This window comes from Lygodium microphyllum, chromosome 16, assembly GCF_053477565.2.
Source record: "Lygodium microphyllum isolate KBCC chromosome 16, Lygodium_microphyllum_v1.1.10, whole genome shotgun sequence".
In the NCBI taxonomy this organism is placed as follows: domain Eukaryota; kingdom Viridiplantae; phylum Streptophyta; class Polypodiopsida; order Schizaeales; family Lygodiaceae; genus Lygodium; species Lygodium microphyllum.
Window position 1 is genome coordinate 118937475 of NC_141150.1, and position 25682 is coordinate 118963156.

Sequence of the window (25682 nt, forward strand, 5' to 3'; positions counted from 1 at the left end):
CTAAAAGAGAAGAAGATCGAGAATGGCCCCCAAGGAAAGAATGTCGCGTGCGGGTGGAAATCCCACAACCAACAATGAAGCAGGGTATCACTGTTAATACAACTATGGTACCGGATATAAGTAATACATTTCCAATTTGTTTGACACTTGCTTTGATTTCCACATGAGATACATTGGGTCCAGTACTATGCCGCATGAGAATAGGTCATTGAAAGGGATAAATTCCATCGTTATAATTGTAGGATGCATATTTAAGTGCAAGAGTTAAAATCATGAAAAAGACAATTGCACCCATCCATGTATGATAAATGCATCTACATCTAAGTGTAACTAGCAATGCAAAATTTATACCTTGCTGCGATTAATTAGAAAGGTCACCGAGATGACGATCTCTAAGATCGTTTTCATAGAAAAACTTGCAATTACCTATAGGAAATGGATGTCCACTATTGCACAATTTAGGATTCTTTGCATTTATCTAATCTCTGATAGAGTTACTCTTGTTGGGCAAGAGGATTGCATAACGATTTCCATAATGAAATCAGGAGACAAGAAATTCTAGGAAGTTACTTAGAGACTTGATAGATTTGGATCAAGACATGAGCGGCCAGTTTAGAAACTTAGCTTGTCTTACCTAAGCTTCGCACAAAACTTTAATTTGGGAGACTAAGTAAACTTTTGGTATATGTTGAAATTTGATCCTAAGTTCAATTATTTGGAGGTTCAGTCGCGAAAAATAAGGATAAGTATCCTCTAGTACTGGCTTGATCGTATCTTACAAGGTAATGCTTGTATAAAGCCTTGACATGCACCCTAGGCAAAAGAAGGGAGCATTAAGCAAAACTTGCTCTTAGATTCCAGGGGGGAAAGCTAACATGTGGATGAAAATGTTATCGCATCTATTCTTGCATTGTTTGGAAAAATACAATTGGTTTTGTTGGTTGATCAAACAACATCCTAATTGCTTTTACATTCAACTAATTGTTGGATTGTTGTTTGGATGATTATTCCAAGTTCTTGTGATTGATGGTAAATTCATGGCGGGGGTTTGTGAAGAAAAATTGCCATGGGGATAAAGGAATGTTTTCTTGGAAGATGATATTAGGGCTGAATACCTTGATTGTGCTTGATTCTTAATTGGATTAATTAAGGAAGGATATTTTGCACAGGTGGATCACCTCCATGAACCCACCATGGGGGATCAACCCGAAAAGGGCAGTGCTCGATTCATGGGCCGAAGGTCAAGTGGTGAAAAGACCAACCATGGGAATAATGTTTCACTCCTAGGCAGCTTGCGGGTCAGGGGAGCTCTGTGCACCACTTGCCAAGTCTGGAATGGAGTTGAAGACCTCCATGGCCCCAACATCTGTGCATGTTGGAAGATCCTATTCTAGATAAATGATGGAATTTGTGGTGCCATGTGATTTGGACCAGTTACTTCTGCAGGGCAGAAGGGACATATAATTTCTCCTGTATGGGCAGGAGACAAGGATTAACTTGAAGATAAGTTAAGGAGCTTGTTTGAACTTGTTTTTCAAAAGGACTGCTTGCTTTGTATTTGTGTTTGTGCAATAAATTACGCGAACGAATCCTATTTAATAAAGTCTTAATTAAGAAAGCTAATTTTAAATGTCACACATAATTGTGATAGGACCTAATTAAATAACTAAAAAATATCTATTGAGGGAAGCGGGTGGGTGGAACCCCCGATGGGTCCGTCTTACGGCACATTGGTCCTAAAGAACTAGGAGGCTTCCCACACAGTTTTACCGACGTTTGACCCTAAGAATTTCTAGGTTAGAATCGCGATTCATGTCGTTTTAAGGGACCAGAATGGGACTATGCCTTACGGGTAGAGAGGTTGATCAACGCATCCCTCTCGTTTCCCATTCTCTTTGAACCAAGTGCGACATGGATCTGCTTCGGCTTGGGTATCTTTTGCGTAAAGCAGGATATCCAAGATCCAACTCTAGAATGCTATTAGGAGACCTTGACCACTAGGGACCCAAGTTTCAGGTTGATCCTAGTGGGTTTGGATACGACGTTTTGTTGGATTCAAGAAACCCTAGGTGAAAAACCCCATAATATTCCATGGAAGTGCCAAGAAATGTCGATTAGATTGGTCTCTCGAAGGATCATTAAAAATGTGCATGGACTGTTGATAGGCAGGCATGTTACACCCACACTAAGTTGTGAGGAAACCCAAGCTGTAGGCTAGACACTCGAATCTTTGGAAATTGTCAAGTGAGGACATTTATATCTTGGAACATTTGAAATATATAAGAGCAGAGTGTGTTCGTATGTGCTTTATGTTAGAGTAACGCATCTTGGGGCCAATCCCTGAGGTGTAGGAGAGCTGGAGTGGGGCCACAACATTTAGCCGGAGGGGTGCCTCCTTTATGTTTGGATTACGTTGGTATACTACACCAAGATGTGTGGGATCTCCCTTTGAGGAGTAAGGAAGGGCAATTGTTAGACTACATTCCACTACAAATGCAATATCTACTTTAGCAATTAGGGCAGTGTGTCCCTTGGACGCTCTTGTCCACGAGGCAGTGTGGGGTTGTCTTTTGAGTGTTAGAGAGGCCCGACTAGTGCCTATAGCCAGTGTCCGGCCCGTTTTAGGTCCTGACAGACGTTGCCAAGATAAAGTGGCCAAGGTGTAAAAGGATTTGTGCATGGCCCCTTTGGGGGGCCAATCAGCCCCCAACTAAGAATCGTGATTTGGGAGCATTTTTGAAGCCATCGCCCCCTTTGCGATGAATTTGGAGAGGATGGCCATGGCAGGCTGAAAGCAAGGCACTAATCAGAGCAGATCAATGATCATCTTGAATTTTTTGCTCTCTGATGCCAACTTCCAATCAAGAAATGAATACCTAATGAGAAAGATGGAATTCTAGTATTTCTCTCTCCTCCATCCTCTCTCCTCTTGAGGGCTGTTCACATGCATGAATCTATGCAAGACAGGGAAAGAGTTAGATGCGAGATGCTAATGGAATAATGGTCTCTTGAGGTAGAGGATATTGTAGATCAGAGTTGGAGAGAGCGTTAGCATGCAAAAAATAAGCGTCAACGGCCTCCCAACCATTAAATATGTGCCTCTAAAATCGGGTTTCTATGCGTAAGCAATCACTTCATTTGTTTTATGAAAGATGTTTGATGACATTTTTTGTAAATGGATTCCTTTGATTCAAAATGCTGAACTTTATCAAAAATCTTGAAGAAAACCAAAAAATTTAGTCATTTAACAATTTATATCAAAACACGCAAAGCCTGCAATTATGCAGTTTTCATAGAAATGATAAATTTTGGGGATTTGTTGTGATTTTGAGGTTCATATGGAGTAGAAATGAATATTAAATCAATGTTCAGTAATTATGATCATTGCCAACCCATAAATTAGAAATATTAGAATTTTAATCTAAATAAATGAAGAACAATAGTAAAAAATGAAAAAAAGTATTTTTTACTCTAGAAAATCAAGAAAAAATATGCTTTATGTCCGTGAATGTATGGCATTGGCTGTAGTATGAGGAATAAGCCTCAGCTTAGCTATGTCTTCATGTTAAAGTCAGTTTTTAGTGCTTTTTACAAGAAAAACACATGAAGACATAGCTGAACATTGGAAATTATGATCTATTTGTTTGTCCATACCATATAAGATGTTTATAAATTAAGTTTAAAGTGGTTAAGCTACATGAGGATGCTTTGGAATGACCCTTAGCAACAAAGCATGACGTGTAGGCTAAAAGCATCAAAAGAAATGTTTGTTGTACTTCACAATGCTGATTTATAAATCATAATATGTTTGAGCACAATGGCATTCACAGTTGCATTGCGCATATCACATGGTAATTCCTGGATGCATTGCAATTGGTTTCCTATACATATAACCCATGCTGAGTTGTGAGATACCTAAGTTATAGGTTTAGGCGTTTGGGTTCCTTGGGAAACTATTAAGCGAGGAAATATCTTATCTCTTGGAACGCTTTAAAATAAGAGCGGATTTTGTGACGCATGTGCTATTTGTGTTAGTGGCGCATTGAGGGACCAATCCTTGAGGTGTAGGAGAGCCACAGTGGTGGGGGCATGACATTCAGCTGGAGGGGTGCCTCCTTTTATTTGCGCTTATACGGTATTTTATACTGATCTATGTATAGGGACTTCCTTCGAGGAGTGTGGGGTTTAATCATTGGACTACAACTCAAAACAAATGCAAGGTTTACGATAGTAATTAGGGTAGTGTGTCCCTTATATGCTCCTAGCTACAAGGCCGAGGGGGTGTGGTTTTGAGTGTAGAGAGGCCCAGCTAGTGCTTAGAGCCAATGTCAGGCCCATTTTAGGTTCTGACAAAGAGACAACTCAAGGGGCCAACTAGAGAAATGGTGCCCAATACAGAAGGATGTCCAATAAGGAAATCCATGTATATAAGTTGAAAATAAAGTGAAAGAGATCATTCTTGTGTGTGTGCCAATTGCTTTGAAGGTTGTTAGTCTCTTACTCACATTGTATAATAAAGTGAAAATAAAGTGTGCCAAAGAAAGGGAGAGAGAGGGATAATGTGTGTGTTGTTGGAAATGCAATTCACAATTGCTGGAGAAACCTAGCACACTATTGGCGTAGTGATGGTGTGTTGAGAGTAGGCTTGAATCTTAGACCAAATGGAGGAAGATTTCCATAATTGGATAGGCTGGAGGTTATCCATCACCTTAAGGTTTTAGAGACTAGATGGCTAGTCCAATTAGGAGAAACTTTTAGTTAAGCACACACTGGCATGAATAATACTCGTATGGGTGACCTCCTGGGAAGGTGTAATATCCCTGCCCCTCACATAGGAACCCCCCCTAAATAATTAAATTATTTCAAAATTTTTGTCGTTGAATAGGTGGTGGGGGGAGGAAGAACTTGATGATGATGAGGAAGAAGGAGATGATGATAACGAAGAAGAAGTGGAAGATGTCGACGGGGAGGAAGAAAGAGATGACGCTGATGAAGTGGGAGAAGAAGGTGATGCCGATGATGGAGGGGAAGGCCATGTGGCCTACCACCCCCTAGCTATCAACCTGCCCACCCGCCGCCATGCAAACGACAATAGGTGGTAGACACCATCACCATCACTCCACCTCCTTCCCACTTCCCCTATGTTATAACACCCCCCCACCCCAAAATGGAACAAGGAGGCCTAAACAACACAAAGAGAGAGAGAGAGAGAGAGAGAGAGAGAGAGAGAGAGAGAGAGAGAGAGAGAGAGAGAGAGAGAGAGAGAGAGAGAGAGAGAGAGAGAGAGAGAGAGAGAGAGAGAGAGAGAGAGAGAGAGAGAGAGAGAGAGAGAGAGAGAGAGAGAGAGAGAGAGAGAGAGAGAGAGAGAGAGAGAACCTTCTAGAAGGTTCTCCTTGTCTTCCCCTCCTTAGTAGACGATGACCACACACTCCTTCCCTTCCCTGCAAACTTAATCCCTATCCCACGAGCTTTTTCTCCCTTTTTTGCCATCCACTTGAGCAATAGGCTATTATAATTTTAGCAAGGGTTGCCCCTAGAAGAAAGGAAGATCGAGAATGACCCCCAAGCGAAGAATGTCGAGTGCAGGTGAAAACCCCACAATCCTCAATGAAGCCTCGGGCAAGGGTATCACCACCAATCCAACTACGGTACCGTATGTAAATAATACATTTCTAAGTTGTTAGCTGCTTGCTTTACGCATGAGACACATCAGGGCCATACTATGCGGCACTAGAATAGGCTATTGAAAATGATAAATTTCATCTCAAATATTCGAAGATGGAGTTTGCGAAGTGCATGTATCAAAAGAAGTAAATTGCATCTAGTTGCTATGTGATAAAATCCATACACAGCATAAGCAACATATAAGATTCCAAGGTATTGTCAAATCCCCTTTTCTTGTAAATAATAGATAAGTTTTTCACCATACTGAAAGTATGTTGTAGCTTGCACACTTGACAGATTGCATGGTAAGAAATCTAGCCTAAAGGAAATTCATCCTAGAAACTCTAGATCCTTTGCCCAAGCTCTTGCTAATAACACAAATTGATAGCTCATGTTTGATAGATTGGGATCTTAATGATGTGCATAGTTAGTACAAGCAATGACCATAAGGATCAAAACTAAGATGCCTTGATCCGTTTGTTAATTACTAGTTTCATCAATCCAATTCGGGGTTAGGCAAGATGCAAACAACAACTCCAGACCTCAAAGGCAAGTGGAGAGCTCAAGGATTGGGAAAACCCTAATTCAAAGTGAAGACCAATACTTCTAAACTCGTTGGGAAGAAGGTTGGGTTATCGGCCAATGTTAGTGATCAATATAACTTACATCTTGTATAGTTGCATGAGACCTTAACATATGACTGAGCTGAAGGAAGGAAGTGTTAAGAAACATTTTGCATATTATCACTCTTAGATCCCAAGGGGGAGAGCGAATATGCGAATGAAAACTGTTATCGTGTCTATGCTTGCATTTTTTGGAAATACAATTGGTTTTGCTGGTTGATTAAACAACATCCTAAATGCTTTTACATCCAACTGATTGTTGGATTGTCATTTGGATGATTATTCGAAGTGCTTATGATTGATGGTACATTCATGGCAGGGGTTTGTGATGACAAATTGCCATGGGAATAAAGGAATTTTTTCTTGAAAGATGATATTAGGACTGACTGCCTTGACTGTGCTTGATTCTAAATGAATTAATTAAGGAAAGGTTCTTTGCATGAGTTGATCATCTCCAAGATCGCACTGCGGATCAACCTGAAAAGGGCATTGCTCGATTCACAGGCCGAAGGTCGAGTGTGGTGGACAGGCCAACCACAGAAATGGCGTTTCACTCCTAGGAAGCTTGTGGGCCAGATGGAGCTCTGGACACCCCTTTCCAAGTGCGGAATGGAGTTGAAGACCTCCGTGGCCTGATCGTCTGTGACATTGGAAGATCCTATTCTAGATAAAGGATGGAAATTGTGGTGTCATGTGATTTGGACCAGCCAGTTCTACAGGGCAGAAGGGACATAATTTCTCCTGTATGGGCAGAAGACAAAGATTAACTCGGAGTGTTGGATGGTTTTTAATGGTTTGAGTTGGTTTTTCTTTGATCTGTATGGTTTTTATGTCTTCTGTAGACCTTTCTATATAGTGTACTATTGAGCTTCTGTATATCTTCTCGTATCTTCTGTATGCTTCTATAAGTAATCTAATGGATAGATATTAGGCTTAGGGAGGTTTTCTAATCTTGAAAAGAGAATAACGGAAGCTCTTAATAGCTTGAAGAAGTAGCTAATGAAGACTTGAAGTGAAGAGTAAAGTGATTGAATGATACTGATGAGCTCTTAAGGGACACTGTAGTAGTGGCTCTAGTGCCTCTTCATATTGGGCATACCTCTTAAGAGGTGTATCCATGAACAAGAGAGGATTATTGAGGGTGATTCTTTGCTATTTTCATGTACTTTGAGAGAGAGCATATGTGAGAGAGATAGTGTATGAGAGATAGCCAATTTCTATGAAGAAACATTGTATCTACATGAGAGAGATTGAGAGAAAGACTATGAAGATTATGAAAATGATGAAATATGAATATTATGTAATGAATTTCATTCAAATTTGATTATTTCTTTGTGTCCTTTTGGTTCTTTGATTATTTCCATGAAGAATATGTTGAATATTTTTGTGATAAATGCATGGGAGATTCACTATATGATGTTACATGAAGATTGGTTATTCTTGGTATTCTTTTTCTTCTGGTTGATTAAAGTATAAAGAACATGATTGTTGGTGTGACAATATAGATTTCTTTTATTATTTTCCCTATTTCCTTGGTGCTCCTCTTGGGGATCCATGTTTTTGGTGCGCAATATCAGGGAAACTCTCATCAACAAGCACCAAATGAGGCTGAAAATGGAAGCATTAGCAATGTTGAAGAGGAAGAAAAGCAATCAAAGATTGTTGGATTCCTACTAATCTCGAAGAATTAGAGATCTTAATTGCCAAAGCCACTTTCTACAAGAAGTGCATTCCTCAATGGTAGAAACTTATTACTATTTTGATGCGGGTTCTATGTGACAAATTGATCCTAGTGTCTTCTGAAGCCACAAAAAGTTGTATCACTATAGCCAATTGTTTCTCAAAAAATTGAAGAAAAAAACAAATAAAATGAGTATTAATGAAAGATTTACCTTTATTGAAAAATTTTCAGATATCATCAAGTCGGAGGTTGTGAAGAATCTTTAAGAGGTATGTGTAGTGGAGATTCACAAGAATAAGAAGAAAAAGAGTTGGGATTTGTTCGTGGATGCACAATAGTAAGATACATGGAATGCTTGGTGCATAGATAACCTTCTATTTGTTCAGATTAGCAACCCATTAGAGGCTAGTAGAAAGAGTATTGTTCACAACTTATGCTATTGAAACCCTCTAAAGTTGGTACTATTAAGACAATGGCACTATTACGATCCTCAAACGAATGAATTTTGATACCTTTTAGAATTGAGTATCTTTCCCTTTACTATGAAAGCAAAATTCAGAGATGTCAAAAAGAAGGAAGTAAGAGAAATGTTGGTAAAAGAGTCCTCTAGAGATTGAGACCCCTTTGATTCCCTTTTATTAAGTACATACAAACTGGGTGGAGCCAATGCCCTGATGAATAATGTGATTAAGAGTTTTTCTTAGATACCTATAACTACAAGTTTGTAAGTTTGTGGAGTTGAGAAGATGAATCAACTTGCAAGGTACGATCAAAGGTACAAGACTATATGGTGAAATTGAAGCAAGGGTATCTATGACCTCAGGGGAAGAGGAGATAGTCCTCCACTGCCAAGAATGGTATACACACCAAGTGTAGCCCCAATGACTGTTCTCTATCTCTACCATCAAATGCAAATAGTGATGCAATACAATACACCAAATCCACAATGATTGTAGGCAATGTCTCAAATGATGGTTCAATCACAATAGTAGTGCTTTTAAACAGTTTCCCCAATGACAACTCATTAACAACATTGAAACTCTATCAATTGGAATCCACAACTTGAATACTCCCAATAAGATCTTTGAGCTAGAGTCAGAACAAAGGACCCTTTGTGCATCAACTCAACTAGTCTATGCGAAGATTACATAGACTCCCCGAAATCCTTCTGCGAGCACTCCAAGAGAAGAAAATTTGAAGGACTACTTGTCTAATTCAATTGCAAGTATCAAGAAAGAGTTGATGGATGTGATTATAAAGCTATTGCAGAAATTGAAAGTGAATACTATTAGCATATCCAATACTGTAGGAGTAGGAAGAGATGTCATGCAGTCAAACTCATGGTGTGGAGAGTGCCATCAAGCAAGAAATTTAGCCATTGAATGTACCTGAAAGCCAACCATCCTCGGATCCTTTTGTTCTTATTTTTTGAGAAAGAACCACATAGAAGACATCTACTCTGTGAAGGAGATGCATAAAAGGAGAAACAAATATGAGAAAGCAAGGTTTAACATGCTAGAATCCAAGATAATAACCCATGTTATTGGCCCAAAGTCTAGAGAGTTTGGTCCCGATTTTGGTCCAAGGAGGTTTCCTGGCTAAAGTTACAAAGAAAGACAATATGATGGTGGATAGAGATCATAAGTCAAATGCTATAGATGCAAAGAGAAGGGTCACATCTCCCCGAATTGCCCAAACCCTAGGAGGTCCATGGATTACAAGCCCCTCTGTAGTTGATGCAAAGGAGAAGGCCATACTACTAAAGATTGTCCCAGTCCTACATGCGCCAAGAAAAGAGAACCAGTAGTTTAGAAACATAATGTTCCACTTACAAAGCTGCCAAGTTCAAGCTCCCAATAGAGCCATAGAGCAATACAGTATAGAACACTATATTAGGGAATTTGGAAATTCTCATATAGTTTAGGAATTTCCAATATAGTTAATATTTGGCCACATGATCAAATCTTGTCCCGTTACTTGAAAGTGGAGTCTACCCTAATTACTATATAGGTTGTCTTTCCAAGTCCCACTTTGAAACATGGATTAGGATTTATCCACATGGCCAAATCTTTACCCTTTATTTTAAAAGTGGGACTTGGGAGATTCCCAAATTCTCTAATACGGTGTTATAGGATAGTAAAATGTAGAATAGCTTAGTGCCACAGAAGGATACAAAGATAGTCTAGGACATAGAACCAAAGGTCCAAGAGATAGAAGAGATGGATGTAGCTCTAGTAATAGATGAAGTGGTGATGTAGCCCTTACTTGAAGAAAGGGAAAAAATAAAAGTGGGTATCACCCCATTCCCTAGCTGGTTGGAAAAGGATGTGGATCCCATAAAAAAGTATGATTTGGTGAAGGTCTTGGATATCTTCCACCCTAATTTGACATTCCAACAATTGATGATGCTCTTGTCCAATTGCAAAAAGAGATTTAAAAGAATTCTCACATGAAGATGGGGCCTAAGTATTGCCAACCCTATAACTGTTATAAAAAACAATAAGGCACGAGAATCTATGAAAGAAGTGGATGGGCCAATGCCTTCCTAGATCATGGCACCCCAAAGACTAGCATTTGGATAGAAGGCTACTTCATTGCAAGTGCATTGATAGATGGAAATTCTTTAGTGAATATCATGGTGGATGTGACAATGAAAGATCTAGGCATGCAAGGCATGCAACCTACTTAGTGGCTCATCAAAATAGAATCAGGTGTTTAGGTATCCTTTCTTACATAAAGACCACAATTGGCTGAAAGAGATTACTGAATGACATACCTAGTGGTAAATCCCAACTCTTATGGAGCATCTTACCTTATGCTACTTGGAAGACCATGGCTATTTGAAGCACAAGAAAGGATGGATTGGTTCTGAATCCTAGGTAGCGGACCCAACAAAGTGGTGTTGAAGTTGTATGGTTTGCAAAAAGGAAATGGATCCACCTCCATAGAAGTCTCCTCTAACTCTTCCAATGAAGCAGTGGATAGAATATTAGCCAAAGAAGATGTTGTCAACCAAATTTTCCCAAAGAAAGCAGAGGCACAATCCCTGATAGTGGGCACTATAAGCCAACTCTCAAAAGAAGCATAGTCTTTATCAATGGTGGGTGAATATTTCCTGCTTGAACCAAGAATGAATTTTGAAATTACCTCTGATTATAAGATAGCGGCATGGATATACTGCTCTCCTTGTTACATAATCATAGTAGAACTAGAGATAGAACTAGAAGATGAAGTAGAGAACTTGTTCGTCTCTTATAGAGCCCTTACATAGGTAGAGACAAAGTTCGAAGAGGATGATGATGAAAGTGAAGATGTAGATTATGAAAGTGATGTGAAAGAAGCTATCCAACCAAAAGAGGATACCAATGGAGGAGGAAGTCCTAGAGGCCACAGAAGTTGAAGTTTCTATATTGTTGGACAGAACCACTATGGTACCCTTTAGATTGGATGATGATGATGTATCCTACCAAGAAGCACCAGTTTTGTAGCCCAAACAGAACTTAGATGATCCATATTATGTGACATTTCTAGATGTATTCTCAAAATATGAGTTCTTGAGTTGAGAATTAATTGACTCTTAAACAAAATCAAAACATCCTTGATACCATTTCAATATCCTAAAGAGATGGATGAGTCCCCACTAAAGGTCAAAGGTGGTTCTAGAGCAAAACATCAAACAAGAACACCACTCCCTTGAAGGAGTTGGATATGTACCTAAAAGCAATCCACGGGATCTTCATTTAAGAAGTGGAAGGTGAAAAGCAATTGACTTTTATTGATGCAGATGGCATGGAAAGACATCTCAAACTTGCAACAGTCTTCTAAAAGATGAGTTTTTGACCTTACATAATCTATTGAAGGAGAATTTGGATACTTTTTCTTGGTCTTGCAAAGAATTAAAGCAAATTGATCCCATTGTACGTCAACATTACATCAACCTAGAGCTGAAGCTAAGCTAGTACGACAATGTCAAAGGCACATGAATTCTAACGATTCAACCCTAGTTAAGACAGAGTTATTGAAACTCTTAGAAGTTGAATTTATATACCCAATGGCCAATAGTGAATGGGTTTCTCCCATTGTGGTTGTACTTAAGAAGTTGCATATCTTTGTGGATTTCTAAAAATTGAATTCCAAAACAAAGAAATATCATTTTCCTATCCCCTTTATTGACCAACTATTAGACACAATGGTAGGCCATGAACTCTACTCCTTGCTGGATGGTTTTAGTGGATATAATCATGTGAAGATTGTAGAAGAAGACCGATCCAATATGATCTTCACAATATAATGGGGGACCTATGCTTACAAGGTGATGCCATTTGGGTTTTGTAATGCCCCTGCTACCTTTCAGTGACCAAGATTAGAAAGATTGCAGGCCTAATCATACCAATCAATCTTAAACAACTTATAAGGATTTCTTGGCCATGTGGGCTATTATAGGCGACTCATTGCCCATTTTACAACTAAGTAGTCCCTTTGTACAAGCTCTTGAGAAAAGATGCAGAGTTCATTTGAATAGATGACTATGAAGAAGTCTTTACTACCTTGAATTAGTGCCTAATTAGAGTACCCATCCTGCAACCTCCTGATTGGATGAAGGAATTCCATGTGCATAGTGTTGAGAGATAGGCATGTGAACCCTATGTATGCAAGGGTGGATAAGGGTAGCTAGGTGTGTGAATGAACTGGAAGGCAAGGGAAAAACATAACCCTAGCCATCCAAAGGCTATTTAAATAGCCTAGAGGTCACACTTAATGTAGAGGAGAGTGTACCAATTGTACTTGTGAACAAGTCATTAAGCAATATCTTCTTCTTGTACTTGAACTCCCTCTCCCTCTTGTGCACACTCTCTTGCTCTCAATTTGATATTTCAACATGGTATCAGAGCCATCTCTTTTTCAACAAGCTTCCTTCAACTCCATTTCCCACTAAGTGCACATAAGCATGCTGATTTCTCATCATACCCTTCACCTCCATAGCTTTTTGCCATACTCACCTCTGTTGGAGGCCGCGGGGAGAGAAAAAGAGAGAATTTCAGCTCAAGACCTCTTCTAAAGATCTATTCCCTCAAGGCACAGTAGTTTGGCACATAAAACCCTGACATTGTGGTTGTAGGGGCGCGACATTGCCACAGACATAGATTTGGTGAAATTTCAGGTAGTGATCTATTTTGAGTGGACCACAGGAAACATATGGTACATTAGAGGTAGCTATTATTGGGGCTTTCATAGCCCCCCAAGAGGGCCACCTACTATTATAAGAGGGCCCAAAGGGATTCCTTCTCAATTGCCCATAATAAACAAAACCCTAGATGTGGGTTTTCTAGTAGCCATAGCTAGAAGGCTTCAAGCTTTCTTCTTTCAATATTAATCACCTTTTTTGACAATAATAGTGATTCTAATCACTGATTTAAGTCTTGTGGATTCTAATGTATATCTAAAGCTCCATCTTAGGTTAAAAGACACTTGGTGAACATCATTAATGTAAAGAAGGACTAATCTAATAATGGAAATGAACAGGAAATCAAATTAATCTAAGCTTCACACAGCAAGAAATGTAACTAACTGAATTACAAACATGGCCTTGGCATGAAACATCTTCCATTACCACAACACCATGTAGCTATGAGCTATTAACCAATTTCAAGAAGATGAAGGGCAAGAAGGATAAAATTGTAATAATGCCCAAATAATGATGCTACATTAGCACTTCTTGCCTTTTTATACTAAACACCCTAAGTCCTCTTTCTCTTGGCTCAAGTATTTACAAAGTTTATACTTGGAATAGGCTTCAACTCTCATGTTGATAATTTTCTTCATTACAAATAAGATAATAAGAAAGCCGACTTGTAAAAATATACTATGAGATGAGTGCTTATAAGCACTAATGCTACATATCATAGTCATAATCCTATTTATAATCAGTATGTGGAAGATTTTTACCGTAAATCTCAATCTTGAGGAGATTAGTCTCTATCTTAACTATATTCAACAGGTGCTTAATTGTCATTGTAAGACTATATGTAGGTTATACATAGACCATTGTCTTGATCCCTCATCTCATATTGTAACACATCATATTTGAACATGCCCTTTTGCTTATGCACCTATTGGATGGTGTGTGTACAGGAATAGACACTATCATTACCTAGTGCAATTGATAAGACCTTCCTATCATGGCCATGGCTTATGCCGATGTTAAGCCTCAAATCCAGAAGTTTGATGGAAAAGGCTTTCATCCATGGCAAGCATTAGTGAAGTATAAAATGATGAAACGGGGCTATTGGATCTTCATCAAAGGTACCAAGGTTATTGATCCACCAAACCCACTTGATGTAGAAGATGATGAAGGAGCCCAAGCCATAATAATGCTTCATCTAGATGAATCCTCAATTTATCACATTGACTAACTATCCACTGCCAAGGAGAAATGGGATGAGCTTGAAAAGCTTTATGGGGCTAAATGAAAGAACTCTAAAATTTTCTTTAAGATCGAATTTTATAGTCTGGAGTATAAGCAAGGAGAAGATCTAGGTAAGCTCATTTCTCACATGAAGGGGCTCATGGCATAGCTATCCTCAATTCAAGATCCAATTCATGATGATGAAGATGCCATTGCAATGTTCTTAAAAGTTGTAAAGAAGGTATTCCCAACCCTTGTAACTACTCTTACAAATATCCAAAATCCAACCTCAAAAAGCACTATCCAATCTTGTTTAGATGAGGAGAAAAGAAATTAGAAAGAAGGCAACACCAATTAGGGATCTACTTCAACAGCACGTGAGCAACTCTTGGTTTATATTGTCTCCACAAATGCTCATTTTGCAACATGAAGGGACATCATGTCAGTAATTGTTAGAAAAAATATTCTAACAAAATGAAGTGCAATAAATGTAAGAAGACATGACATATTACCAATAAATGTCCTACTATCCCTGAAGTACCAAAAGAATTAGAGGCCAACTTTGTCTCCAAAACACTTAATGATTGAATTTTATAAATCTATAAATCCTCTAGTTATAAGCACTCTTATAGTCTAATTTATAAAAGCATCCCATTTTGTTTTGGGCAGCATTCACATGTCTTATTGTCCAATTCCAATCTAGCATTGGGGGAGGGGTGTTGAGAGATATGCATGTGAACCCTATGTATGCAAGGGTGGATAAGGGTAGTTGGGTGTGAATGAACTGGAGGAAAAGGGGAAACCCTAACCATAGCCATACAAAGGCTATTTAAATAGCCTAGAGGTCACTCTCAATGTAGAGGAGAGTGTACTCGTTGTACTTGTGAACAACTCATTAAGCAAGACCTTATTCTTATACTTGAGCTCTCTCTCCCTCTTGTGCATACTTTCTCTTGCTCTCCCTCTGATATTTCAACACACACTGATGCATCAATCGAAGAGCTAGGAGCAATTATCTATGAGAAAGGCCCCTCAAAGGTGGACCACCCAATGTATTATGCAAGCCAAAAAGTCACTAATAGAGAGAGGAACTATACAGTGATAGAGATTGAGTGCTTGGCGATGGTGTTCACCTTAGCGAAATTTCGACATTATCTGCTATCGAGATGCTTCAAGTTTTATGTTGATAATGAGGCTTTATCCTTCTTGATGAACAATATAGATCTTAAAGGCTAAATAATGAGATAACTCCTTTTGTTCTAGAAGTTTGATTTTGAAGTGGTCATTAAACCTAGTCATTCCCATGTCCTAGCTGATCATCTATCATGAATCCCTCTGAGTGATGAAGGAAAGAAAGTTGATCTAGACCTTCCTGAAGCAAATCTATTTCTAGCAGGGACTGTAACCCATGGTATGTAGACATTTCCAACCTCCTAGCTACATAGTGGTATTATTGTCATATTTTCAATAGAGAAAAGAAGAAACTTTTGATGGAATCAGCCCCTTATACCTTGTTAGGTAATGATTTGTACAAGAAATCCAAAGATGAAGTGTTTTGAAGATGTATTGCAAGAGATGAGATCAGGGTCATGCTAAAAGCATGCCATGATGAGCCGTGGAAGACACTTTGCAAAAGAAGCAACATCTAGAAAAGCTCTACTAGTAGGATACTGGTGGCTCCTCGATAAATATGCCTATGATTACTGTAAGCATTGTGGCACCTGCCAACGAATGGAAAAGCCTACAAAAACCAATGCCATGCCACTATAGCCAATCCTTCCCTTGAAGCCATTTGAGAGATGGGGAATCAACTTTGTGGACCCAATGGACCCTCCAATTGAAAGGAAGTAGAACATATATATTCTCATATGCACTGAATATGTGATGAAGTGGTGTGAAACCAAGGATCTCACACAAGATGATGTCAATAGTGTGGCTTTGTTCCTATGTGACAACATCATTACCTGCTTTGATAGTGCCTTAGAGCTTAACTGATAGTGGTGCTCACTTTCTAAACAAAATCATGGAAGAGCTAAGAGAGATCTACAAGATCTATGATAATAAGTCCACACCCTATTACCTGAAAGCTAACAACCAAGTCAAAGTCACCAATCACATTCTCTGTTTGACCCTAAGAGGGACAATTGTCACAAATTGTTGTGATTGGGATGATAGACTTATAGAAGCACTTTGGGTATACATAACCTCCCATAAGTCTATAATAGGCTAGACGCCTTTGTAGTTAGTCTATGGTACAGAAGCTATCTTTCCTGGTGAGTTGGAATTGCTCTCTTTGAGAGTGGCTATCATAGAATACTTTGAGTCCTTTTTGCAGTGCTGTCTTTTGCACTTAGAATGTCTAAATGAGACTTGAAGGATGGCCTTATTGTACATGAAATCCACATAGGCTCCACGCAAAGTCTACAACGATAGCTTCATCAAATTAAAAGAATTTAAAGAAGGCGATCTCATATTGGCATATGATTTGCGCTTTGGCAAGTTTCTTGGAAAGCTTCAATAGCGTTGGATGGATCCTTACAAGGTACTTGCAATCAACCCTAATGGCTCTATTTAGATCAAGGCTATGGATACTATGATGATCCCTCTTGATTAATGGCTATCATTTGAAGAAGTATTTTTCTCTTTCGGGATCTTGAAAACTATAGTAGCTAACATTCCCTCTCCTCCTTTGGCATTGCTCCTTAATGCTTCTCATGCTGCTTTTGATAGACATCTTCATGTGGATTCTCTTGATGAAGTGACTGATATCTTCTATACCCTATATTCGAGCTCCTACTCCTATTATGTTTCCCTTCCTTCCAATCCAACAGATGTGGCTAGGTTGGTTTTGAACATTGGTATTCTTGTTATTAAAAAAGAAAGAAAGAAAGAAAACGAAATCAAAAAAGAAAAAAAGAAAGAAAAAGAAATACTATAGGTTATGGAAGAAAAGGACTTTGGTCCCTGCCACACCGATCTACTCTTTGAGAAAATGTGAAAACACCCTTGGGAATAAGGAAAAAAAGAAAAAGAAAAACTGTTATGGGAGAAAAGGAAGTAATTCCTTGTCAAAATAGGGCTTGCTCCAAGAAAAGGTAGTAACACCCTTGGGCAGAAAGATGGCTATAGAAAAGGTAGTAATGCCTGTAGTCTAGAGTACCTGACTCATTAGTCAAACTCTCCAGGATACAACTCTAAAGCTGCCTCCCTTGGTGCACTATGTCCTATCACTCTGCAAAGTGTCTAACTCCTACAATAGATGGAATCTCCTATATGAAATCTAAGTTCCTGATCTATTGGCTACCTCCCTAGGTACAACTCTTCATCAACACACACTATTTGGCATCATCGACAAGATGAAGATAGTCTTTATCAACAATCATTGTGAGTGATGCTTTCATCCTCACCGGATGGGGATATGAGCAAGAGCTTTCCTTTGTATTCATCAACAGAGCATGAGATAGTGTAAGGTGACCAACCAGCCTTTTTTCCTTCAATTCAAATGAGAGGTGAGAAGTGTGAATGGAGCATTACAAGCATGAGTTGGACCTCTGAATGCATAAAGTACAATATGTTCTTTCTTTTTATAGCTTATCATTCTGATGCACGCCTTAATCACTATTAATTTTTTATGGATTTTGGGCATTTTTATACTCATTTTTCTCGTCTTTCCATGTGAATATACCCTTGCTTCACTGAAACTACACTTTAATGCTCTCCTCCTTATTTATCCCTTTGAACAAGATATTTTTTCCTTGTACCATCCCTTTTTCCAACTTACGGGGGGGAGGTTGGTAAGATAATGAGAAAGAGCTTGAGCATGTGCTCAAGCTCATATCAACCCTCTCTCTATCTTTATGTGGCTTTGAGTTCTCTTTAGGATAGATCTTGAGCATGTGCTCAAGGCTAGCCCTCTCTTTATGCAGCACAATAGTAGCACCTGTTTCTACTCTCCCTTCATTGAGACAATGGAAAGGTAGTTTCTCCTTCCCCATTGAGATGTCTATGAGATAGAGCTTGAGCACATGCTCACAAGCGTGCACCAACACTTTCTATTTGATATGACTTTTTAATATGCCTTCTAGATAGAACTTGGAGAACATGCTCAAGCCTATTTAAACCCACTCTTTCTAGGAAGGAGCTTGGCCATATAGATTTCTAGTCTCTTCTCTATCTTTGAAGCATCTTTGAGAAAGAGTATGAGCACATGCTCAAGCTTGCATCAACCTTCTCTCTCTCTTTATGTGACTTTGAGATATCTTGGGGGTAGAGCTTGAGCATGTGCTCAAACTTGTATCGACCTTGTATTTCATTGGGGGCAAGGAGCTTGGCAAGAGCACTATTGAGATGACAAGGCTGAGACATCTCAAGGTAGTATCAACCCTCTTCTTTATTATGCTACTTTAAGATGTCTTATGGATGGAGCTTGAGCTCATGAAGCTTTTATGAATGCTATCTATTTGATATGCCTTTTTGATATGTCTTTGAGAAAGAGCTTGAGCATGTTCTCAAGCTTGTATCAACTCTCTTTATGGGGGAGGACCTTGTAAATATAGATTTTTGATATGTCTTTGAGATAGAGCTTGAGCATGTTCTCAAGCTTGTATCAACTCTCTTTATGGGGAAGGACCTTGTAAATATAGATTTTTGGTTCCTACATTGTGTTTGAGATGATTTTGAGAGAGAGCTTGAGCACATGTTTGGATTTGGATTTTAGGATTTTCTCTCTAGGGTATATGGTTTAGGATTTAAAATAGAGGTTATAGGTTCTTAGTTTACTAATAAGGATTTAGAGAATTTAATATTAAAGGTTGATGGTTCAAGGTTTAGATTTTTTAAGGTTTTAAGGAATTCTAGGGTTTCTAGGTTTTAGGGTTTTAGGAATTATAGGGGTTTTAGGGTCTATTAATTCTTTTTTGGTTTTTATGTTTTAGGCTTCATGATTTGGGCTTTAGGATTCGTGTGTTATGGTTTAGAGTTAAGGCCATATGAATTATGCCCTAGGGTCTAAAGCTTGAGGTTTATGATTGAGAATCTAGGATTTAGGACTTAGGGATTTTGGCTTGGGGTTTTGAATTTTTGGGATTCTTAGTTGGTTTAGGCTCCATTCTAGGCTCATAGAGTACGATGACAAATGTAAAAGAAATAATACAACCAAAATTCATTGCTCCATAACATGAGTTTTGAGGCAGATGTATTACTATGCATTACAAAAGAGATTCATTGCTAACATGCGTTTTGAGGTACTGTATTACCACAAAAAATTAATTTAATAGCATGAAGCCTCAATAGAGAAGACAATGCACATAGTTAGGCTTATTAGGCACTAAAGTGTATGTCTTGGTTGAATATACCAAGCTTAATAGTCAAGGTGATGTAGCTATTTATACATTAGAATGCATAATGTGGGACTATAATAACCATTCCTTAATGGAATTAATATCCTTTTCATATCATTTTCATTGAATGATCATGGTTCTAAGAGCATTCAAATTTTTTTATTTCTTGAAGGTGATCCACTACACCTTTTGTTACCCCCATGAGAAGTCTCCATCCCAAATTTGCTTAGCATACCCATGTAATTTCTAACTTCTAGATGGAAATGGCTAGTCTATAAGACCTCCATTCTAAACCCCATTGCAATCATTGAATAGACAACCTCAAACAATATGTCTCACACTCTCCCAATATTGAGTCTCTTATCGAAGCTAATATTTTTTCCCTTGAAAGGTTCATTTTAACCATGTAAGCTTGGATGAGATCAAGGCTATAGTTAGAAAAGTCCCACTCCACATCTTTGATGGATGGCATTCCACCTTGCATAGTGGACTTTCCATAATTCATAAGCTCAGTCATTCATATAAGCTCCACTCATAAGCATATGGAGTTTATGAGCCTAGACTTATTTAAGTTCTTCTCTAGACTCCATGCATAGAAATCCATTATTGTAATGTGTCCATTTGATATCTTCAGGACACGTCTTAGCAGTCCATCGAAAGTGATGTCTAGAAAGCTCTGCCCGGCACTCCCATGGAATGTTATGGGGTTTGCGATCTAGGACTTTTTGCGTCTGCCATGTAGCGGAAGTATTCCGGCCATTCCCACTTAGGACTGACCTGAATTAGTGTTTTTCCTATTGGTCATTTCCTAACGGCAACTAGCGTCGAAACCGAGCGAGCTACTTTACGCAGAAACGCCAGGTCCGAAGCAGATTCACGCTGCAATTGACTCAAGGAGAATGGGAAACAAGAGGGATGCGAAGCTCAACCTCTTTGCCACAAGGCATAGTGCCATTCCGTTCCCCTAAAACAGCGTAAATCGGGATCAGTTATAACTCTAGCTCAACGCTCTTGTTGTTCGTGTTCTTTGAATGATCTTCCTGGTGTCCATCTTGATTGAGAAAAGTTTCCGGCCAACCGGGACCACCCATCCGTAGGACGGACCTATGCCCACATCCACCGCACTTTCCTCAGGTTGTTTTGGTTATTTAATTACCTAACACATTTAGTTGGACATGCATCAATCAGCTTCCTTAATTAGCCCGTTAGGCACTGGTTCCTTCATGTAATCATAGCACTTGACATAGAAAAGTAATGTCAAACAAGTTCCTTTTTAACAGGTTATCATATTTATCTTTGAAATACATTAAGTCCAGCCCGTAGGCTTATCCACAATCCGCCCGAAGGCTATCCAGCAATCCACAGGGATTACTAATCCAAGATTCCACCCGTAGACTAGTATGCGGGCCTCGAGATCCAATCCCGAGTCACGTTAGCCTCTTGTGTAGGGTCCGGAAGGCGAGGGATTTATGGCCAGAGCCCCCCTGGCACCCAAGCGTCCTCTTGTTCCAAGTAGCGCTTAACGGAGAGACCTCTCATGGCGGGTTCGGTCCACCGTCCCGGCGCGGTTAACAACCCCCTTGGTTAGGGTTAGGTAGGCAGTCGAGGGTAACTGGAGCTGCCTCTCCCTTCAGGCCTTCAACCTGAAGCATTAGATATCAATTTATCTTTTAATTCATTGATCAAACAAAGCAAAACAATGCTCTTAAATTTGTAACAAGCACAATCATTTCCATTGCTCGTTATTGTTGGTCAATTGCTAAGGAGTGAATCCTTCTTTTCGAATGCATCCACCACTCGATTCGGGATTACTTGCGACTTGGGAAGATCCCCTATATCCTGGGTTAGGGCCGTACCCTATTAACCTGACTTGGTTAATACCTTAAGTTCATATGTTATTCCAATTTATTGATTGGTCTCTTGCTTTCAAGCAATTATCTTTACCCAAGAAAGATACTATATCAGGATGATTTTTCATCCTCTTGCAAGATAACTTGCGTAAGATTCTGCCAACCTCATTCCGAGGAATTTGGCCATTTCCTTGTGATCAATTCACAAGATCGTGCGACTCTACTACTTGTCGCACAAGTGTCGCATCAAGCTATGGGACTATTTACCCTTCGAATGGAGTCACGAAACAATCTGTTCATGATTACATTAGGCTGACATTGTCAGTCCTAGGGTTCCAAGTTACATCTTTTTTTTAGCGAGAGATTCCTAGGGAAAAATCCCTAGATCACTTCTCAAGTATGTTCCAATGTCCTTACATTCCGTGAATGTGGGCAAGTTTTTAGGGTATAGGAGTTTCAGCCTTAACCATACGAGCGACTAGCTCACGAGTTTTGTAAATATGGACATTAATCTAAGTTCAATTCATTGAAATGCACAAAAGCTACTTGCTGGAAATGCATATAAATCTTCTGCTCACTTTATTTTGTTTGTTTTTAAAAAATACTAATGGCCGAACTCTTCCGTCATGAGCTAAATCTTTCAAAATTAACCAAAATATTTAAGACGAAAGATGCATCCTATCTCCAAAAAAAAATCATCCATGCACGATTGAATTATAACAACGTAAAATAAAAATTAGGAAGGAAAACCTGGACTTGTGGTGAGATGTCCACGTGGATACTAGGAGACAATCCTCATGCGGTTGCGCCTTGGGCTTTCTTAGAAGCCATCGCGAATGGGGCCTTTCTGTCTTAGATGCGGCTTTGCGAAACTCCCTTTGTAATTCCACCATCCTTTATGAAGTTTTTTTTTCCTTCCTTCCGTAGAAGCTCCGGTGCAATTGAATACACGGAAAGGGGTTTAGCACTCGGGCTAATTGGGAGATTGAAGGAAATCCAAGGGAAAAAGCTTAATGAGCCTTTTTGAAGGCCTCGGATGGGGCCCACGGAAAAGGTGTATTAACTTGACTTTTAACGGATTGGAAAAAAGGGGCAAAAGGGTATAAGAAGACCTTCGAAGGAAGCCACGGGAAAGGGCTTAATGGCCTTTTAAAGACTCACAAGAAAGGGGAAAATAAAAGGTGTAAAAGACCCCTTAATAGTGGATTTTTGTGTGGGGGAAAAAAAAAGGGGGGCTTAAAGAGAAGTCTTTTCTTTTGGTGTGGGGGGGAGGGGGGGAACAAAGGGTATGAAAGGGCCTTAGGAGGAATTATTGTATGGAGGAAAAAGGGGGTTTACCGCGCCCACATGAACAAGAGCCTACAAGGTAATTTATGGGGGGGAAAGGTGTAATATAAGGGCTTAAATAGGCCACATGAAAGCCCTTCAAGGAAGCCCATAAGGAAGGGGACTTCCTAAAGGATTTTTAGAAGCTTCTCAGAAACTTCTGAGAGCTTCTGTCCACTTCCACGTGGAGGGCAAGGGAGGCATATTCCGACGGCGGTTTCGTGGGCCAGCTGGCGGATGGTAGGTGGCAGGGTGGCCTCTCACGATCCTCTTCTTCCTCTTTCACGGCAGTAGCTCAGTGTACTCCTCGCTTCCCCTTGGGGGACTGACGGCATCGCTCCACGGCAACCCACCCTCTCACACCACACCCACACTCTCCCTCATGGCTGCTGTCCCTCAGCCATGGCGTAATAATCTTCTCCCTCTCTCTTCACGGCAGGCGGCAGTGTCTTCCTCTCGTTCTATGGTGGCCACCTCCTTTCCCCTGGCTATGCCCATAGCATTATATAGGTGGGGGGAGGGGGATCCTCCCTCCCCTACGTGTCAATATGCATGAGTCTCCCCCCCTTCATGCTCCAGCAAGGAGCTTAGTGGCCTTACTAAACCCTTCTCCTCCAGCACGACAGTCGGCTGGAGGAGAGAGGGATTAAAAAAAAAAATTGCTATTATCCTATCCTTATTGGCCTCCTAAGAGGAGATTCATATTTACAATGCGTGTATTTGATTCGAAAATGTTACAATTATCTCTTCATATGTAACCTTTTACACATACCTCACACCTTGGACTATGAATAAAAATCACATAACTAGTCACCATACTCATGTAGGGTTGCACCTTCTACAGTTATCTAGGAGTATTTCCTAGGATATTGCTTTGCTAATGATGGAAGTCTAAGAGAGCATAAAATAGAGTGTTTGCAACATGTCCATGAGGAACAAGCAAAAAATGACCAACATGGGAAAAAGGGGATGTTTCCTTTAATGGATATATTTCTCTACTGACCTAACCCCATTTTTAGCTAGCATGGGTAAAAGGGATATTCCTTGATAATGGATGTCTTGCTATTGACTTGACTACCATATGGATGAATTGACAACCAATCCAACCATCTCAAAGATAAAAGCCCGACCATTAGATCTCATGTGTTTCGTAAGAAGAGTTCATGCCTATACCATATAAGGAGTGCATGAGTGGTTTGATATGCTTAGGTTTAGCATAGATGATATAGGTTTTGGGTTTAATGTTAAGGGTTTAGAGGATATAGGATTTAGGGTTAGGCCATTGGGTTTAAAGCTTAAGGTTCAAGATTTTTAGGGGCTTAGGGTTTTTGAGTCCCTATGTTTATACATTCCAAGGAAACATAGTCCCTATTGATTAGGCTTCCATCCACAAGAGCTCACACATACCCAAGGCCTCATAATTTCATTGCTTGCTTGCACATGTTGATCTAAATTCCTCATTAAAGAAACAGGATAAGTTTGATCACTCCAAATCCAATTACATCTCATAAAACATGTATGCTGTAAATTAGAAATTTAGAACTTGCCAAGGAGAAACTAAACATTAGAGGATTGGGAGAGACACTAAAGCATATACAATTTACACCAGTATAGAAAGGCCACAAATATTGGTACCCATTACTCTTATGTTATATTTGTACTTCAAAGCATGTGATTCTATAGGAGCTTTAGAAATAGGGCAAGTGGTATGAGCTCAAGTGATTTAAAGATTTCTTCCACCCAAAAGTGTGTTTTACTTCCACCAGCGAGTTATGTGTTGATGGCACAGTTTGTTGAGCATGGATGTGCTAAACAAATGCAAGGCAATGCAATCGTATGCATGCATGTTAAGTGTAGTCCACTTGCAAAAGAAAAAGAGGTGTTCAATGAGCTTTGAGCACCAAATCTAGCCTCTTGGGATGCCCTACTCATTAGTTATGGGATGAGAATAGTCATGTTGATGAAACTCTAAAATGATTTGGCTATAAGTGAGACATGGGCCCACTTTTTTGAAGCTAGAAACATCATACAAGAAATTGAAAAGGGAAAAGAAGTGCATGGGAAGATTCGTGGGTTGGGCTTAGTAGAAAATCATAATGTGTTTCTATGTAATGCATTGGTGAGTATGGGTGAGGAATAAGTATGGTGCACTTATAGAAGCCCAAGAAATGTTCAAGAGCTCCTAGTTGGTTGGATACATTGAACATGGAATACAATGATGAAGCTTTGAGATACTTTGGCACATGTAAAGATAGTGATTGTTCCATAGATGCAATTGCCTCTATTTTCTTTTTGAAGTATTATGGAAAAATAGGAATGTCTAAGAGGGAGAAAGAGATGCATCTTGAAATTTGTAGGCTAGGATTAATGGGAAATCATAATGTTTTATTGTGAACTGAATTGATGAGCATTTATGCTAAGTGCATTGTGCTTGCAAAAGTGCACAAAGTGGTTGACGAGTTTCCAACATTGGAATTAATCACATGGAATACCCTAATAATAGGAAATGCTAAGATATTATAAACTTGTTCTATTGAGGCATTTGGTATCTTTGCATTTGAGGAGCTTTGAACACATGGTTTAGCCTCTTGGTATGCACTAATTTCTACCATGGACACACCACCATGGAGCTTTGAAATTATTTTGATTCATGAAACATGCATATAGTGCAAGGAAACATGGTAAATATAGGTGATTAATTGTATCTCCATCTTCTTTTCTATCCTTGGATTGTGCTAGAATTATGATTGACCACTTTTGATTGCTCAAACTAAGTAGTTGTTGATGTCCTAT